At 40.9% G+C, this 14,134-nt stretch overlaps 1 protein-coding gene across 2 annotated transcripts in view; it reads left to right on the top strand.

Annotated features, from left to right (window-relative positions):
* Positions 1-14,134, top strand: part of PLCB1 (phospholipase C beta 1) — a 673,888-nt gene that overhangs the window by 184,619 nt on the left and 475,135 nt on the right. The window lies entirely within an intron of this gene.

Raw genomic sequence — 14,134 nt, 5'->3', positions numbered from 1 at the left:
AACATGTTACCCTAAGATGACATTTTGAGTTGTTTTTACACTAGTCTGCTGAAGGCGAAACCTCTTCTCTTGGCAGGCTGATGCCTTTCAGAGGGGTTTGTGGTTGGGGAGATGTCTGTGCTGCACCGATCTGAGTGGGTTTTCATGCCCCATCTTTTTGACAGAAATTACTGAGGTGTGGTGTCCGTGTGCACCAAACCATTACATCTTCAGTTATTATGCACTCAACTGAAGGGGCTTTGGAATATTTTGATCATAAACAAAGAACTTGCTGTGAAAATGATCTTTCTTTCTTTCTTTCTTTTTAAAGACATGAGGCAAAGTGCTGACAGAAGGTGGGACTCACCCTCAGTTTTGGGGAAGTAGCTCTTAAATTTGAAGAGGTGTTTATGTATGGGAAAAATTGGCAGCTTCCAGAAAGATACTCTGTAAACTTTTGTGTTTTGCCTCCTGGGGCAATATCACTGCACTTTGTAGTATTATGGAATATAAAATGACACATATGAAGGCAACACAGGTAAGACAGTTGACACAAGAATGAAGAAAACAAAACATGGTTTGGGAACTCATGTCTCCTGTGTAACCATCAACTTTGCTTTGCATTTGTCTCCTCATCTTTTGTCTCCTCATCTATAAAACAAGATGACTCGAAATCATGAAATGGGCAGTGAGGTTGGGTGCTGGGTTTCTATCCTTGGCCCTTGAATTTCTGGCAGCTAAACTGGCAGAAGAACACACAAAACATTTGACCTTGCTTCCATCCTTCATAATGCTCTGGGCTGCCCTTGGTGTTTAAATGAACAAGATTCTACTGACTTGCTATCAGCAGGGCTTGCACTCTGGGCTGCTTTCCAAAATTGGGTATGGTTTTATGCTGAATCATCGTCACTTGCTTTCCCAGATGCCTCTTCTCCCAGTTTCTACTGTAGAATTCAGCAAATCTCCCGAAGTCAATGAGAATTGATTTGTTCTTTTTAAACAGGCTAATGTGGAGAAAACTAAGTTAACCCCAAAATACATAGAACTTAAGTGTGATGTATATTAGCAAGAAAATTCTGTAAATTTGTAGATCGTGTGTTAGTTACTTCTTATGCTGTATTAGTAACCAAAATTTATTGGACATTGTTTGAAGTACTTTCCATGTATCATCTCATTTAAACTTTACTACCACACTATAGTAGGGTAACTATGATTGTCCTGAGATGTGAAAATGTAGGCTCTGAGGACTTGTGTGAGGTCGTCCACAACAATTGGTGGCAAAGCCAAAGACTTGACCTAATCAGATTCCAGAGACAGTGCTTATAACATTGTCCCTCTCTTTGGCTAATGGCACTCTCTTACTCTGCTGAATATGTGTCACCTGCCTTCTTAGGTAGGAACTCCCAACCCAAGAGTGAGAATTTGGAGTTCTAGCCCTAAGATATCAATCAAGTTAAAGGTAGTATTCATGTCCAACTTTACCATGTATAAAATGGGGAGATAATACACACACAGACACACACACGACTGGGATTAAATTTGCCTACATTGCCAGGTTCTTATCAGGCTGAAATATTTATGTACCTGCTTTGAAAGGTGGTGCAGATGGGTAGAAAAAAGACACTAAAATTACATACATCTCTTTCATAGCATAGGATTATTGCTGTAAAGTCTTCCCGGTAAAGGACTATCAATAAAATGTGAAAAGAAGTCATGTCTGACATTTACAGGCTGATGTGGTTCAGAGAGGAAGTGTTCTCCTCAACATCTTTTTCTTACTCCCTGGCTAAATGCAGGAAATTCCAGCCATGTGTTGAAGGTGGTAGAGTCAAAGAGGTAAGTAGCCTGGGTTCTGGCCTGGGTTCCTAAATGATCACCTGGAGGCACACCTACATTGGATTATAACACGAGTAAGGAATAATCTTGCAATGAATTAAGGCACTAAGATTTTATCTGTATAGCAGCTGGAGTTACTTAGCCTACCTGCTACTAAAAACAAAGTACACAACTGTTGTGGCTTCAATCTAGCTCCAGAGTAAAGAACTGAAGATTCTATTCATGTCCAGCCTTTAAACTCCAGAGCAAAGGGGCACCTTGGTGGCTCAGTAGTTGAGCATCTACCTTAATCTCAGGGCATGATCCCGGGGCCCCGGGATTGAGTCCCACATCGGGCTCTCTGCATGGAGCCTGTTTCTCCCTCTGCCTATGTCTCTGCCTCTCTCTCTATGTCTCTCATGAAAAAATAAATAAAATCTATTTAAAAATTGCTGAGCAAGTCATTGAATTTAGCTATGCCTTATGTTACTCTTCAATAAAGAAAATATTTATTTCGTGGCCTTAGAGCAATGTTTCTCAAATGGGGGTAATTTTACCCTACTTCCTGTGGTGGGGAGCATTTGGCAATGTCTAGAGACATTTTTGGGGTGGTGCTCTTGGCATCTCAGTGGGTAGAGGCCAGGGGTATTATTCAACATCCTACAGTGCACATGACAGCCCCTTACAATGAAAGAAAACTCATCTGGCCCAAAATGTCAATAGTGCTGAGGTTGAGAAACCTTGCTTTAGAAGTGTATCTGGGGGTGCTGAGTGGCTCTGAGTGTTGGGCGTCTGCCTTTGGCTCAGGTCATGATCTCAGGATCTGGGATTGAGTCCTGTGTCAGGCTCCTGCTTGGTGGGGAATCTGCTTCTCCCTCTCCTCCCCACTCGTGCTCTCTCTCTCTCTCTCTCTCTCTCTTATTTTCTCTGTCTCTCTCAAATAAATAAATAAATAAAAATCTTAAAAAAAAAGCATATCTGGAACACATATGAGCACGTATGGTGCTGTTGTGACATCTTGTGCATAGGAACTGGTAGAGACACTAGCCAGCCCCTACTCTGCTGGGGTCCTTGTTCACAAGGTGCATCATTCAGTTTCAACAACGACACTTCCAGTCCTAAGTAGCATGTTGTGGTAGGATAAACAGTGGGTGGAGTAGAAAACTTTGGCTTTAAAGCTAGATCTTTCTTGTTAATAGCTGTTATTGGGCAACTTAAATCTTCATATGCTTCACTTCTTTCATCTACAAAAGAGAATATCACAAGTTCAATACTACCTACCTACCTCATAGGTTTATAAACTTTAAATGGAATGATACACATTAAACATTTGTATAATTTCCAACATATAACAAGGATTCATTATAAATGTTCTTTTCCTTCCCAAGCCTTCATAAATGTGACAAAAATAACTTGTTAACAGGATCTGAAATCATACGGTGGAATAGATCAGAAATAATTTATTGAGTGGCAGAATGTGCTCACCCATATATTTATATATTATCAGTTTATTGGTTGAATATGTAACTGGTTTCCAAAAAAAGCTAAACTACAGTTAATATTTTAATATTCAACCTGAGCTCATACAGTTTCAGTTTTAATTCTAGTCCTTCCATAACAAAGAATTGTAAAACCTTCTGTCTTCTTTGACTTAGGGAAATGTGATTATCCTGATACAGTCCAGGTTATTCTCTCTGTGGCCATTCTGGTTCTCTGTGGGCTTTTTTTCTTCCTTTTGCTCCTCTTTCACATCCTAAGCTATGTCTCACACCTACCTCTGCCCCATACTTTTTTATGCATATTTGATTGTGTCCTTGTATCAAGGTTGATATGCCATTGCAGAACATTCTCATGTGCTCTCTGCAGTAGCTCAATGTTCAGACATTGAGTTACAGAGTGTTCACCAATTTTCCTATAACCATAGCTATTTCTGTACCAAATGATGTCAGCACAGATTAATGCAATGCTAGGCCTTAATGAATGGGGGTGTGCCCATCAATGCTTGCACTAGAAATGTCTTTGTCTTTTGCCTAAGAGATGCTGTATCTGCTTCACTACTGGGAGCTATGTTTTCAAAACAGCCTTGAAAGTTGACAGAAAAGGAATATCTTTTATACTAGTGTTTCCAAATAAATATATTTTTTGTGGGAGCAGTGGCACAACATATTTAGGACAAATATAATGTGTTTGCAGGCTTGTTCGTGCTGGAGGTGGCCAGCTGAGGTCTTGTACTGGTCAGGCCTCACTCAGTTGTGCCAAAAGGCAGAGTCCCTACACCGATCATGACTCACTGATGTGTTGGGGAACTCTGTTCTAGACTGAACATAAAGAAAAAAATTAACACAAAGTCCTACCTACCCTCTTTTTTTTTTTTTTTTTTTTTTTTTACCTCCAATCCCCTATATAGATCCCATTAAAGTTTGTCTTCTATTCTTATTGTCTGGGTTATTTTATCCATTGTCATCTTATCTGTAGGAGCTCATTTCAAGGTTCACAATTATCCCTCTTGACTACACCAAATGTCGTTACATGTACATGAACGGATCTGTCCCTTCGCATTCCTTGTTCTCCTCCTGTCAGGAATTACTTGGTACCCCTGCGTTGTCATCCTTCAAACACCATACACATGATGGCTATTCTTTTGCTTCAGAAGTGAATATTGAGTTCAGTGCAATTAACGCTATTGCAGGGCTCTTCCTAGCATCTCCAATACATTTGAGACATCTCGGAAGAAAAACTTTATAATAATTTATGTGACTAAAAACTAATTTCTTCCATGAATTTGCAAATGACTTTTTTAAATTAAGAAGTTATTAGCCAAGAGGAAAACACTCCTAGAGATCAAATGATTGCTTTTACTGATGGCAGTCAGGGTGACCTGGGTTCTGGCACCTGCTTCTAGAAGACTTGTTGATAACTTGGAGGGATCCAGAAGGGGGAGTATAGGATAGTAGAACTGCAGGGACCAGTGTGAACATTCGGAACCATTTAGCCTGGAGAAAATAAGTCCAAGGGAAGCTGGAAGCTGCTTTTAGCTCTCTGAGGAAGAATTAATAAAGTGGATCTTGAATTCTCTAGCTGATCAAACTAAGACTTGAGTATACACACACACACACACAAAAAGGAGTCATAGTAAGAAATTCCAACAACACATTTAAATGATACTAGTATCAACAATTAGTTGTTATCCTTCCAGAAGTTTTTCTATGTAAACCTAAACTGAGGTCTAGATACATATGTGCATCTATATGTATTTGATACCATTGATATATATAAGCATTTAAAAATGAGATCATGACCTATACATTTCTCTTAAACTTGGGCTCCATATAATAAAGATATGTTAAGAATTGGGAATATCTCATAGTAGACCAGCTGCATCATGAGTAGTGAGTTTGCCACAAATGCAAGGAATTAAAATAGTGTAGGCCAGCATGTCTCCATATTTAATATGCATGCAGATCCCCTGGGGATCTTGTTAAAATGCCGGCTATGATTCTTTAGGTCTGGAGTGGGGTGTGCGATTCTGCATTACTAACAAGCTCCCAGGTAATGCTGGTCCTTGAGAAGCAAGAGTCTCACTGCACATCTCCAGGGATGCTTAGAACGGATGCCTGCTGTGGGTTGGGATATAATACTTCTAAGTTCCCTTGTAACTTCAATGATTTCTTTTATCTTTATTACATATACATTTGTGGGAAAATGTTGATTATATGCATGTCTTCATTTACTGTCTCACCATTACTAATCAGTTTGTTCTTTTCTTCTTTCTTTTTGCTAGTACAGTCTATAACACTACGACGATAAATGTGATTATAAGATCTCCTATTTTAACATTCAGAGCAAATATTGTGGCCCTTAACTTCCACTGGTTCCTTGTATCTTTATTTTGAAAAACATGTACCTATAAGTTTTAGAATCATTTCTATGTGTCTGATTTCCCATAGTAATAGAAATATTATATTTAAATGATGTCTCAAATAATTCGAATAGGAGCCAGGATTTTTTTTAAGTAACAAATAACAATGGCTAAGAACAATTAGCCACAGCTTACATACTAAACACTGCTTTAAGGATTTTATATGCATCAAATGATGTAATCTAAAATACAGACCTATGAAACACTCATCATTATTATTCCATTTTACTGAAAAAGAAAGTGAGATACAGGGAAATTAAGTAATTTGCCCAAGGTCACCCAGCTAGTGAGTGGCAGAATATGAACCCAGGCTCCTGAGTTGGTAATCTCAATTAGTAATAGCCACATTGGGAACATTCATTAGGATTGTGTGAAAAAAGAGTAACTTAAATTTATATCAAAATATGGGTTCCTGTCTTATTATCATCAGGGTACCTTCTTTGGTGATAACTTAGTCTTATATATTTCTTAGCCTTTGAGAGCACCCATGCTGCATTTTATAAATTCTAACTTATTTATAGAATTGTCTTAGACACATGGAATCTACTCGAATAGTCACTTTCATGAAATGAAACTTAAAATAGCATTTGTAAAATGCATAGGAGAGTTTTCAGGACTCGTAACTATAATTTTATGTCATTTGCTAAAACTAAAGGATATCTGAATTTCAGTACTGATTTGACTAAGAGAATTTTTTTTCAGGGCAGCCCAGGTGGCTCAGCGGTTTAGCACCGCCTTCAGCCCAGGGCATGATCCTGGAGTCCCGAGATCGAGTCCCATATCAGGCTCCCTACATGGAGACTGCTTCTCCCTTTGCCTGTGTCTCTGCCTCTCTCTCTCTCTCTCTGTCTCTCATGAATAAATAAATAAATAATCTTAAAAAAAGAAACTGATTTCAAAAAAAATTATCTAATTCCTGAGGCATTCCACACCATCCTTAAGAAGGAAATTAATTTAGATATGCAATTTATTTTCTAAAGAGGCTTATTTTCTCAGTAAATAAACTATGCTTAAGACTTAGTATTCATTCTTCAATATTTATTTTTTCTGTCCGCAAGATGAGAAGAGTAACTGCATGAGTAAGGGTGAGCTCCTGCATCTCAAACCATGCAGTAGTCCATAGTGAGGAGATCCACCCATTTTGGCACATTGTGGCTATTGCTGCTCAGTTACAGAGGAAGGGGAAGAGCAAAAATAAGGGCACCCAATATCCAGCCCGTGACTAAGACTCTGGTACCTGAGAAGCTAGAGACTCCAGAGTGCCAGTGATGGGGGGCAGAGGGGAGGGAAGGTGGTGGTCCTTCCGGAGCAATTCACTGTTCCAAGAATTCACGAGAGCTGTTTGCTTCTATCTCCCATATACTTGGTTTTTATTAAATTTTATTCATAGATAATTCATGCATATGATTCAAAAATATAAAAGGCAAAATTTTAACAATGACAGTTAATTATTCGTGGAACTTGGCACATTCCTAAGGAAAGCTCATGTACTGTCCCATTCCTCTGTGGGAGTATGTTGTGCCCATTGAATCATTTTGTTAATGTTAATGGCAAGTATGTCTTTTTATCAATACTCTTTTGCAAGGAAAAACAATAAACTGCCCGGTACCAGGATAATTGTTGGGTCAAGTGCAGCTATGGTGTAGGTTCTCTGCTTTGTGGATTGCCTTTGCGCTTTGTGATGTGTAGTGATGGCCAAGAGCCCAGTTAGCAGAGCTGGGAAAAGGATAATAAACTTGAAAGCCAATAATGAAGTTTTCTTTACTCAGAGGTCAAAACAAGGGTGATTTTTAAAATTTTTATTTTGTATGCTAATGTTCTTCTTTGAGACATAATTTATATAGAGCGAAATGAACAATTCTCAAATATATACCTAAATGAATTTTCTTTTTTCTTTTTTTTATTTATTCACGGGAGACACACACACACACACACAGAGGCAGAGACACAGGCAGAGCGAGAAGCAGGCTCCACGCAGGGAGCCTGATGTGGGACTCGATCCCAGGACTCTGGGATCATGCCCTGGGCCAAAGGCAGGCGCTAAACTGCTGAGCCACCCCGGCTTCCCCCTAAATGAATTTTCCAAGTGTGTACACCTGTGTAGCCATAGAGTGGATCAAGATAGAATATTATCATGGCCCCAGAGAATTCTCTTTTGCCCTCTGCCAGACAGTACCTCTCCTTGCTAGCCCTACATACACACAGATACCCAGAGACTACTGTTATCCTATCATCTAGTTTAGTGTTACCTATTCTTGTCCTTCACTTAAGTGGATCACACAGCAGGTTTTCAAGCATCTGGCTTCTTTCACTGAATGCAATGCTTTTGCGATGCATCCATGTTACTGCATGTTGTGTTACTCTTGTTTATTGCTCTATAGTATTCCTTCAGATGATTTGACCACAATTTGTCCATTTTCTAGTTGCTGGATTGTTTCCAGTTTTGAGCTGTTACGGATAGAGCTGCTCTGAACAGTCGTGTATGGGTCTTCTTGTGGACATATATTTTCATCACTCTTGAGTAATTACCCAAGAGCGGGCTTGTTGAGTCTTTGAGGGTGGATATCTAACTTTATAAGGAATCCCCTAACAATTTTCCCAGTTGTTTGTGTCACTTTACATTCTCACCAATCGTGTATGAATGAACATCAGTGCTCCTGATTGCAGTGATAAGCTGTCACCCGCTCCTGAAGTGGGCAGCTCTTCAACCCTAAATATTAGTGAGGTGGAGAGAGTAGGAGAGAGTAACAGGCTGGGGATGGGAGGCAATGGAATTAGACAACCAGTGCCCTGGAGAGGTAATTCATCCTTCTCCTGCCAGCAGGCTGAGCTTATTGGCTCCCAGAACTGCTCCTCAGCACAGTCATGCCTGCCAACCTTCCATTAAGAGTTCCACCATCAGCAGACTGGCTGTGTTACAGAATTAACTCTGAGGCTGGCTCTCAGCCCACCTGCACCTTGACCTCATCTCTGCTTGTTCTCTCTCCACACCCACCCTGCATTCATCCAGCTCCATCAACTCTGCCCTTCTGTTTTTGGTAATTACTTGGTTGGTCCTGTTATCACTGAAGGCTTGTGGTCATCAGTGTGCTTCCACTTAATAACAGGTGTGTAACTTTGGGCAAATCACCTAACATCTTCGAGCTTCTGTTTCCTCTTCTGTAAGATGGGGATAAGAATGCCGCTGAGTGTTAAAAAGTTAACTCAGCTGTGAATGCCCAAAAAGGGTTCTGCACAGGCCCGGGCACACACAGCATATGCTCAGTAAATGCTGCCTGTTCTATTCCCTGCTTGGCCCCTCCTGCTGTGCTTCTTACATGGATTGTCTCTCCACAGCCCTGGTCTCCTGAATGGATAATTCTATCAAAAGACCATCTTTGTAACTGCCCTAGGAAGTTTTGTTGAGGTCCCCCCTTTCCAAGGCTCAGCCACAAACTGTCACTCTGAGAAATAGTCAGTGTGACATGGGATAGTTAGCGATTAGTTAATATGACCACTTCCACTGCAGACTTTAAAGTTCCTGCCAGCTTGATCTGGATTTCCTTTGGATTTTCTATCCCATATTTCCAAGATGAAGATGAAACTTTAAGTATCGTATGCTAAATAGAGATCTCCATTATGCCTTTTAAGGGTTTTAATACATAGCTTAACTCTAATTTTGACACATAAAGAGCATCTTCCTTTAAAAATTGTTAGCACATTTGGAGTACCTGAACACTATTCTTCATTCCTGATGATCTTGGGATCCTGTCTTACTTACAGCAGAGAGGACTTAGTGAGTCCCAGGAACAGGAAGATCATGGGTTTTTATCTTAAATGGTGTCATTCAATAGCTGCACACTTTCTTCCAAGCTCTTTATTCGGCAGTGTTCAGGTAGGATGTGCCCCAGCCAGTCTAGCTCCTCACGCTCATTCCCTTCCGCCTTGGACCAGCATTAAGCTTGGGTACCCTCTGCCTGCATGCAGACCTCCCCTCTTGTCCTGTCCCCTTGGGATCCTGCCTCCCATGCTTTTCCGAGCCTGTACACACAGCACCTGTATGGCTGGTGAAGCCTTTCTTTCACCAACTTGAAAGCACTGCCAGGCCCTCTTTCCCTCATTTTGCAGCTCCCCTTCACAGCAAAACTCTTTTAGAGAGTGATCTGCATATATGATCTCTCCTCTCTCCCCTTCCATTCTCACCTCCACACACACACACACACACTCTGCTGCAAAGTTCTTATCACAGTTACCAAAGTCCAACATCTTATCATCTGTTTTCATCTTACTTGGCTGCTTGGGCATCACTTGATGTGGCCTATGGGTCTCCTTCTTCCCTGAAATTTATCCTGAGTTTCTGGGGCACTAGAGTTGCTGCTTTTTTTTTTTAAAGATTTTATTTATTTATTCATAGACACAAAGAGAGAGAGAGAGGCAGAGACACAGGCAGAGGGAGAAGCAGGCTCCATGCAGGGAGCCCGATGTGGGACTCGATCCCGGGTCTCCAGGATCACACCCCGGGCTGCAGGCGGCACCAAACCGCTGCGCCACCAGGGCTGCCCTCCCCCCCACCTTTTTTTTTTTTTTTTTTTTTGCTGAAATCCTCTTCTCCCAGATCTTCATGTGATGCTCCTCCTCCTCAGGGATTGCACCTGTTTGGGGAGGCCTTCCAAGTTCCAGATTGTCCTAACCCAAGAACAACACTTATCCATTCCTGACATTCTCATTTACTTATATACATGGTGCTATTTCACAGAGGATTTTGTAACTGTCAAATCACACACTCGGCAAAAATTATGGCTGACCTTCACTGATGACCTGTCATGTGCAAGTTAGGTTATTCCTCACTTAAAATACAAAGTAGGAATTATGCTCCTCCTTATATATATGTGCAAACTGAGGGACAGAGAAGTTCAGTAACTTGCACTTGGTCTCAAAGCCATAGGTACCAGAGTGAGAATTCAGACCTGGCCATTCCGATGCCAGGACCCATGATAAAAATTACTGAGGTGAAAACCATTGAGTTATGCTGCTCCCTCACGCTTTCTGAGAGTACACCAAGAAATTTGATGGAACAGAACATTTTCAAAGGACACCAACTGGAGAGAACTAACATTTTATGTTTCCTCTGAAGCCCTGAGAATCTCAAGGTTTGGCTTTGTGATGACTCAGGAAGTAATAGATCATACACAGTGAAGAATTCATCTCAATCTGAATTGAGTGTGGCGAGTGCTTATTAAATGATGCAGTGCATTATAAGTCTTGCATAAGTCTTAGAATAAAGATGTGAATTTCTAAAACTTGTAGTTGATACATAAAAAGATATGTTAGTTGACTTGTTAATGAATCGTTAATCTAAGACGAACCAGAATGAGTTCCCAATTAAAACAAAATAAGAAAGATGAGCTGGTCTATATTTTCTTTCCTTTGACTCTTTACTTAATCATTAAAGCCAAGGCCTTCATGGATTGTTGGCAGGGAAAAACAGGTTTGAACACATTTTGCAGCTAGAGAGAGCAGGTGTTTCCCACCTGTTCAGTTTTGACTTACAGGTTGAACTTTGCCTCCTTTACACAAATCCATAGCACACTTTGTGAGCTTATTAGCGCTCCTGTAAACTGTTGATTTCTTGCTGCCAAGCCGTCATAGCCCTGAGCCAGAGCCAACCCGCCCAGAAACCATGATGTGGCTCTAACCTATTTCCAGTAAATCCTATCACTGCCTCTTGAGTAACTCCCTAAGTTATCCTCATCTCTCACCTGCTGTTTCTCCCTCCCCCCAAAAAGAGACCAACAATTCTTTGGAAGTGTTCCAATAACGACTTCACATATAGCCCCTCCCAGAAATGTTTGCATTTGAGGGAAGAGGACAATTAGAGAGGCAGATGTGGAGCTGCACAGGGTGAAAAGTCTTTATTGGTCCGCTACAGTAGACTCTGAGGAGCATCAAATCCCAATAGGCCAGTAATGCAATCTATGTGGATATTTGAGGGGTAGTTTTATACAACTGGGTTACCAGTAAAGTGTTGGAGCTGTTCATTAGTCTTCCCAAAATGTTCTCCTAGTCTGCACTTCCTCCCCATCTCCACAGCAAACCCCTCTTTGAGGATCTTATTTGTCCAGCTTTTCAGACTGGAATGCACCCGGACTCTGGATAGCACACAGATTCTGACTCAGTGGGTCTGGGGTAGGGCCTGAGAGTCTGTATTTCTAACCAGCTCCGGGAAGGTGGGATTGTGCTGGTGCTGCTGGTCCACTAGATCACCGTTGGCAGAGCAAGTTCCTAGGTCAGCCGCTCTCAAAGTTGAGCATGCATCAAAATGTCCTCAGGCTTGCTAAAACACAGATTTCTAGGCCCTGCTACAAGACATTCTGATTCAGTAGATCTTGGAGGAAGTCCAGGAATTTGCATTTCTAATAAGTTCCCCAATGATGTGGATACTGCTGGTCTGGGATCCACTCTTTGAGAACCACTATCCTAGATTGTTGTAGGAGCCCCTGACTTGTCTTTCTGTGCCCTCTGCTTCATTATTTCCCTACCACCAGACTTACCCTTAGCATTCTTAAAATGGTAACTTTGTATATTTTCTCCTTGTTCACAAAACTGCTTAATGATTTGCAATGGGCCATTGAATACACTTCTAGACTCTGACATTGTTGTGACATACGGTTAAAAAATAAGCATCCCTAAGACAAAGTGTTTTAGGGACCTGTCTCTCTAATAGCAACTATGAGATACAGTCCACCTAGCACACTTTTATCTCTCTTTATCAATGCCTTATTAATAAGGCATATTATAATATAATATAAATTAATATTTATTTTAGGGACTTATGCAGACTACAAAAGCATCGGTTGAGAAGGAATAAACACACTATAGAATGATGCCTACCAACGTTTTAGCGACCTATGACTAAGACATAATATCAACTTGGAACCCATCATGCTTTACAGCAGAATTCTGTCTTGTGCAATGTCTTGAGAAATTGACCAGTGTCAGCAGGAGAAGCTGCTCTGTTCTGTACCTGAACCTGTCCTTGCTCTGCTATAGTTTTGCAAATTGTTTGCTGGGAGACCCATACCTTTTCCTTTCCGGGCTTCAAGATGCAAGGGTTATTTGTTGCTGCTGCTGTTTGTTTTGTTGTGGGGATTTGGGTCCTAATTCTTTTTCTTTGGATCTGTAAATACTCCAAGTGCCCTCCATAAAGAGGCTTGACTTGCCTCCAGGATGCACTGCCAGATGCTGGCTTCCAGTTTTGCTAACTGATCCGGGAGATGGATTCTGTGGGTTTGTTTGGTCTCACAGTCTGTGCCAAGTGGGCATGATGTCCTTAGTCCACCTTCTTCATACACAAGTACTGAAGGGAACCTATTACTCTTCTCCCTTGGATGAGAACAGTCACATTATTTATGGAGCCTGAGCTAAAATTTGATTTCTTCATTGCATGATGCTCTGGCTTTATTGTGTAAATCCACCTCCATTGCTGTTTTGCTATCTCATGCCCAGGTTCTTCTAGGGCTTCTGCTAGCATCTGAGCCCTTTGTGGCTTCTATCTTCCTTTCCAGCCTTAGCTCCTGGTGCTGTGGCACTTCTACTCCAGCCACTCCCCCAAGGAAGTCATAAGCTTGTGTACCTCTCTACTTTTTCCCACTTAGTTCCCTTCCCAAAATGTCCTCTCTGCAGTGTCTCCTCTCCTGATCCCTATTCCAACCTGGTTATGCCCACACAGGCAGTCCTACTCAGATCTTGAACTGAATCTTGTTGAGCCCAATGAAAATCAAGTGGTAGCTCACCCAAAAGGCAATGGACTCTAACTTGTCTCAGTGTTTTGGGTTTGTGTGTGTGTGTGTGTGTGTGTGTGTGTGTTGTGGGGTTTTTTGTTTTGTTTTGTTTTGTTTTTTGTTTTTTGTTTTTTTTGTTTTTTTGTTTTTTTGGTCTGGTTTTCATAGGAATGTGTGTGAGGGAGGAAGGAGGTATTTGCTGCAGGCCAATGTTTGAACATTTCAGCAGACTTAGGGGCAGAAGCATATGAGGGTTGGTAAATGCGAGCACAGTCGATCCCAAGTTGGCATGCTGAAAGGAATGTTTGTCCCTAATGATCTCTGCTTGCTTTTTGTAAGCAAGACCTGAAGCCATTAAAAGTAGAAAACTAACCAAACTGATATTTGTTTTTTAGTGTACTTGGTACATGGTATACTCACTCTCCATATTTTTTTGAGTTTTTGTAAAGTAACAAAGATTCAAAACTGTCAGAGTCAGCTCTTCCTTCACTGTTCACTACCCTTCAGTAGAAAAAGGAAAGAGCTGGGCTGTTTGTTTTGGGATTTTATGCATTGACACAGACACATTGGAAGGATTTGAAATGGATTACAGTTTGAAACTTGAGTTCCTTTTACTCTTTATGTCTTTTATGTTTTCGCTCATAAGTATCCTTGATTGATA

This window comes from Canis aureus, chromosome 26 (assembly GCF_053574225.1).
Source record: "Canis aureus isolate CA01 chromosome 26, VMU_Caureus_v.1.0, whole genome shotgun sequence".
Lineage (NCBI taxonomy): Eukaryota > Metazoa > Chordata > Mammalia > Carnivora > Canidae > Canis > Canis aureus.
Note: the sequence above shows the minus strand (reverse complement) of the source record. Positions and strands in the feature narration are given on the sequence as shown.